The following is a 6882-nucleotide window of genomic DNA, read 5'->3' on the forward strand; positions in this document are numbered from 1 at the left end:
CTAAAGCTCCTGGAGTAATTTATTCCTGAAACAAAATATATTTTAGTCTTTTCACTTCTATTTTTAAAAAAAGTTAAGATAGTCAATACACAAGCAATGCTAAGGGAATTCTTGTTTGTAACAACAGTGAGAATATAGTAAGGTCCAAAATACTCCAAGTGGTAACATTCAGGAACACAAAACCTCTGTCCCTCAGATATTTAAATCTTTTGGACAAAAATACAGCTGACACAAATCACTGTCCTTTAGCACTGATTAGCTTCACAGACACCTCCAACTACTCCATGCACCAAGAGCCAATTTATACCCTACACCAGCTTTTATGGTTTCCTTTTTCCTTGCCTTTCAGAGTGATCCCTATTTATCTTAATTCCCACCCTTCTTTTCTAAAAGTCATTGTGTGGGAATATTCTGGGGCAGGATGTACTTGCTGCTTTGAACCAGGGATTGAACAGACAATGCCCCACTGCTGTTGTCTTGGCAGTATTTCACTATCATTATGGAAAAAATAGATTTATTGGATGTCTAATAATTATTGCTGGTGTTAATAATACTACTAAGATCTTTGTTGTCAGCCATTGTTATCTATTTACATGATCCTATTCAAATCTTAACATATGTAAATTAATAAAATAAAAATGCATGCTGTGATACAGCACTCCTAACTTCATTTCTCTTGATTGCTCTTTACCTACTGGTGGGACACAGCCAAAGGATATAACAGGGGCAAAAAAATATTTTACAGGTGGGAACTTGATCCCATTGGGGGAAGAATTATTTGCCACAGCTGGCTGTAGTAGAAGACAGAGGGAGCACAACAGCTAGGACATTCATGGAAGTCCTCTATTTCCAGCTTTTTCATTCGCTTTATGACTGCATTAGTTTCTGACCTGGAGGACACTTACTGGCTCAGATCTGCACACAAAAGTTGTTTCAATCACAGGAATATTGTGTGAAGCACATGCAGAAACATTTCCATAGAAGAGTCACTTTATACATCGCCTTGCAGCTGCCCTCATTTTCTGAATGTGAGGCAGTTGAGGGTAAGCAACTTCCCACCTTGCTTCTCATGGAAAAGATATTCCAAGGCAGTAACTCTCAACCTTTTTTTTTTTCTTTTCCATTTTTTTTAATGTGAAAACCTGAAAACCCTTTCCAGAGGAGAAGTGGATCAGGCTGAAACCTGTTAACAATAAGGCTGCTTCTCATAGGACTTTTTGCAGACTTCCCGACAGTAGTCCCTCTTTCTTCTCCTTCCAGACTGTCTCGGACCATGGGTTGAAAAACATCATACTGAAGTTAGTTTCCAAATGACAATATAAGGCAATGAAACAGAAATACCTCTGGCACTAGTATATTGTATTAGAATATTTTAGAACTGCAAGGAAAAATGATGTTTCACCAAAGAAGAAAACGGTAAAGTTGTTTCATAGGAACATAATCTAATATTGACTTCAGAAAAATGTAATTGAGTCGTAATCGATTAGACAATTTAAAAGCCTTTAATGAGTTAAAGATGTGATTTCTTTGTGGTTGCATTATGGTTGGAAAATTGATTTCTTAGAGACAAGGCAGCAAATGCTTAACCTGGGTTGCTGTGCTGTGTCCCCCCCCAATCCTCAGAAGAGATTGAGTTTTTGAAGCAATTTAACTTTTTGCTGTGTTGTTATTTAGGTGTGAGCATCAAAGCTGTGCAGTCCTAAAGTTACAGGTGTGAGGATTAACTACTTGTATCCCTCCTTGCCCTCATAAGCACGTATCAGATTGATATGGGTTGATGACCAATTTTTTACTACAGCTCTTTTATTATAGCACTTTTGTCAACTGTCTTACAGGAAAAGTGTTGGGGTTTGAAAGCGTACTTTGGGCATTTAGACACTTTCTTCCTTCTGTGGCATTATACAAGTAATATGGTGGCATCTCAGAGCATAAAAACAGTAGTTTGTGGATTTGTAATGAGCTGGTTATCTTATTTCCCTTTGCAAATCAAATTAAAGAAAAAAACTGGGAAATGTCCTGTTTGAAGGACGGGTGGGTTTTTTTCAGGGATGGCAAACAGACAAAGTAGATAAAAGCTGATATTAGCATTCCTAAGTTTAGTTCCTGTGACTAAAGACATTATAGACATTAACCTGTTTAATATGAATAATGTCTCTATAGCCCTTACAAAATGCCCATAGTAGTCTTTATGCTGGTAATAAGAGCTAAACTGTGCTGTATTTCATTTCATTCCCGCTGATAGCATTTATCAGCAAAATCTGGATTTAAAAACCCCCAAAATATGCAATTTAAGCCTCATCATAACTGGACTGCTGAGGAGGAAAGTGAGGGGATTATCTGGAGCCGGGAAGCACAAATATAAGAGTGTATTGTCAGCGTGGGCTATAGACCTTTTGGCAAACGGTAGTGTAAGCTGCAGCTGACAGGCCTTTTCGCAACTGACAGACAAAAATATGAAACTTAAATTCTTCATGACAGATAGCTGTGCTGAATGAAGAGGCCAATGGGACAGTGCTGGGTTAGGGGGCAAGAGCGACATATATAGGCCCTGTGTCTGCAGTGCGGGGTGGCTCTTTGTAACTCGCACACAATTAATTTCTCCTTAAGACTCTCCCACTTTGCCAAGCAAACTGTTACAGCAGACTGGTTTTTTTCCCCCCTCTCTCTTTCTTTCAGATCAACATCTTTTTTTCAGCAGATGAATGGTGAGTCTTAAAAGACAAGGGTGGCAGATTAAATTTAATGTGCAGGCATGAAAGATGTTTCCTGGATGTTTCTCCATTGGACCTTTCCACCCAACCTAACATGCTGCTATTGTAGGAAGCTTATTCACTGGTTTATGAACTGTGCTTAATCCTCAGTGATGGCAAGCTTTGTCAAAATTTTAAAAAAAATTGTATTTTGAAATGATTGCTCCTTTCTGTCAGCACCCCACCCCTCCAGCCCTGAGGGTCGCACTCCCAACCAGGATGCCCCTCGGTGCGTGATGGGCCTCCTGGTGCGAGATGGAGGTCCCGGGAGCAGAGCCCAGCCCAGGCCCTGCCTCCAGACTGATTTCGGGATAGCAGGGAAAGCGCAACTTCCACACCTGTGGCTCTCTGCAGTCAGAGGCTGGCAGGGGCCACGGCCACCTTCACTTGCCGAGCCAGCCCCAGGCCTGCTGCCTAGCTCTCTCAAGGCTCCACCACCGGTGCTTGCAGCACCTGCCCACGGGCAGGTCGCTCTTCTGTGGCCCCCAGGAGCCTCCCGAGGCCACGCAGCTCCTGTGCCCACCGCGACCTTGTCTGCCAGCACCATTTTCCACAGCAGCCCCCTCCAAGCTGTGCTCCGTCCGAGACACGGCCGCAGCTGCCAGCCGGTTTCCTGGCAGGAAAGCTCCTGGCTTGGCATCCTGCAGGGCACTGCACCAATTGACGGCAAAGGTCTCCTCTGGCCTTCGAGCCTATGAGAAAAGAAGAAAACACCCAGGCAGGTTTTGTTTGTTTGTTTGCTTCTCCTGTGCAGAGGGAAGGGCCCTGCTATGGAGCCGTTATGGTCTCCCCTGTGCTTTAAGCCTCGTTACTGTGCTATAAAAATGGGAGACGGGAGCCAAGAATAACAACACACAGTACGGCCTCTGGCCAATCCCAGAGTCATTACCTCTGCAGAGTTCCCTCTGAAGTCAATGGACTGTAGTATCCAACCCTTAATATTTGTCTTCTTTTATACAATTTGTAATTATCAATACAAAAAACCAGAAAACCCTAAGGTAATATGTTAATTCTTACCAGATGTACTGTATGTATCCTTACATGTTAGAAGCCTGGCAGGACTGCAATGTCACAACAGACATTTACTGAAGTACCTGGGGAAATGTAACAAAAAGTGTTAGTGGAAAATGGTCTTTCAGCTAAATTACCTAATATATTTGCTAATGGTATCTGATTTAAAAGCCATAAAAATACTAAGTTAAAAGCACATTAGAAGATGTGGTATATTTATAAGTGTTTGTCACCTTGGCAACAAAAGCGAAATTCCAATTCTAACACTAGCTTTGATGGGCCAAGACCTTTGAAAATTGATAAATACCTGCTCTTTATAGCAATGATCCGCTTTCAGTGAAGAAATACCGCACTGTAAAAGGAAGTTCTTCATTGCATAACAGGATATCTGTTAGCTTTCAGCAATGGTTTTGCCCTGTCTGCCCACTGTAGGGTAATATTTTTAAGTGACAGTGAGAACAATGCATTTTCAAATATGGTAAAGCACTGATCTTTGTTGTACCCTTTTTGAAACTTCAAGCCTTAATTTTCTGTATACAAACTAGGTTTGTTACTATCGCACTGAGCTCTAAGCTGGCCTTGGTCAGTTTGCAGATCTATAGCTCGGAGCTGATGGCTGTGATGGGGGCTCTTTGTTTCCTGCCTATGAATAGTTGTGCCACAAGCACTGAACTATGCATGCCCTGATAAATGTAGTACCAGTTTCAGCTCTGCTTTCCTACGTAACATATAGTCCCGTAAAATTGTGCTTTAAGACTAAAAGGAAAGCTATTTACTCATTTGTAGTGCAAATTCTTCCAGTATATTACCTCTGCAGACAACTGGGTATAGATCCTTCTTATGTTAATTCTTGTAGCTCCACTGGTTTGCCCATTGATCATGGATAGAGAACATAGGGACAGATCTACACAAAGAATCAACCATAACCAAAAAGATATTCAGGCTGTCTAGTGGACCTCCTGCAACACTGCAAAGCTCTGTTCTGTGTGATGGCAACAAGCTGCTCTGAGGAATTGGGAGTTAAGGTAACCATGAGAAAGAATGTCCCCAAAACTGAGCAGAAGGGTGGGGCATTATGTGTCTTCAGAGGTATGCAGACAATGCACTAATAACACCCTTCCTCTGCCAACGGTTGTTTCTACAAATTCCCCTTCTTGAGAGAACAACTACTAGCAACCCACCTTTGCCAGATAATGGTAAAGTTAATGGAAGATACTGATGCTGCCCTAGCGTAAGCCTCTCGTTTGGCCCCTTCTGAGGTGGAGAAGCATTACCCAGCATCATTGCCCTTCACCTTGTATCCTCACATCTGACAGAATTGATTAAACAACTTGGCCACAGAAAGGAAAGCAGAATCTGTTGTATGTGGGTAATCTCTGAGCGGAGGTGAAACCCCATGAGTTCAAGGGTCCAAAATGCCTTTAAGGATTAAAGAAGCCTTTAGAGAGTTTTAAGCAGTACTAGATTAGACACTGCTGAGCATCTCGTATCTCTTTTTCTCCCTGTTTCATAGATGCTTTTCCTTCCACTGTTGATTCATGAGGTTGACAGTTGGCCAAGAAAGGCAAAGCGAGCATGGAAATCAACAGGAAAGGAGAGAACCAGAAAGGGCATGTGAAAGGCAAGGAAGGAGTGGCAAGGAGAAGGACTGGAAAGTGGAAGAAGTTTCCATCAGCAAAACTAGGTTAGAACATGCTCAAAAATGTGTTTTGTATGTTTGGCTTGAGAGATGGAAGTACTTAGGTTTTACTTAAGGCACAGTAAAGCACAGCTGAATTGTCCATGATCTCAGGAGACACTGACCTGAGCTTCTCAGAAAAATCTGTATTTATTTTTCATTCAAATCAAGTATCTAGGAGAGAGAGGAAATGTATCAATATTAATGAAAACTTTGGAGAAGTTGCTTTGGAAGAAAGAAATTTTCATTTCAGAGCTGTTTAGGACATCTCTGTATCAGTGCATAATTCTGCTGTCCTGAGTCTAAACTAATTTTTTTTTTCTATTTTATAGGAAATTTAAAAATACACATTTCTGTTCTGATTTAGATTTCCCAGTGGAAGTGGTGGTGCCTAACTAATTTTCATCACGAGCATACTTCGCTTTTGTTAAAATCGATGAGGACCGACAGTGTCAATCAGATTGGACCTCCAACCTTGCACAGTGTTTCAGTGGATTGAAGACCAAGTCCACAGCTCTATCCATCTCTATCCGGCCAGCCAGTTGTGCCCCAATACCTCCTGAGTGAACATCTCAGTGAACCATAGAACTGACCCTTATATCAGTGAAATTGCTTTCTAGTGAAATAGGTGCAATTTATGTGGAGCTGATAAAGCGTCTATTAAGACACTGGTTAATAGATGTGGTTGGAGCTATTTTTCAAGTATTGATAATAGGGTGCAAAAAGGGTTTCAATTAACTGAGGCAGCAAGAATCATATGGATAGACATGCGCTCTTACACTCAAGTGCACAATTTTCACTGATTGATAAACCTAACACACCACTTGAGACTATATTCTAGTTACATCACTTCACCATTAAACTCTTCATTTACCCCCAAATGAATAGATTAACATTAAGTAAACTCTGCTGAAAAATTGTCCAATTCAGTGAAGCTTTAATATAAATCTGTAACAGCCATAAAAGAAAATTACAATTTATCATTTGAAAATCATTATTTAAAATGTACAATTCAAGATTTCTATGCAATAAGTGTTTCAGATGTGCTTCTTAAGTAAGTTTATGCAAAACTACAAAGGACCATCTGCAGCATGTATATAATATAGTATATATATATATAAAAAACATATGCAATGACCTGTGTGAATATAAAAAAAAGTTATTAAATTTTCTTATGCAGATTACCAGCCACGTTGCTTTAGCAAATTTGTATTCATAGTTTTTGTTTGTTCTTAGGTATACCTCAAATAGATTGAATTTTCCTCTTGTTTAAAATCAATAAGGTAGGTTATATGATTCTGTCAATCAAATCAGCATTTTATATGCTGAAGAAAAATGGCTATATTATAGGGGCATTTCTGAAAGTCATTGAAAATGCAGAGAAGGTGGAATCACCTTAAGAAGAAGTATAAAACCAGTACTGTTAAAGGATTGTCAATACTG

The sequence above is a fragment of the Accipiter gentilis genome, chromosome 4 (genome assembly GCF_929443795.1).
Source record: "Accipiter gentilis chromosome 4, bAccGen1.1, whole genome shotgun sequence".
NCBI classification, from domain to species: domain Eukaryota; kingdom Metazoa; phylum Chordata; class Aves; order Accipitriformes; family Accipitridae; genus Astur; species Astur gentilis.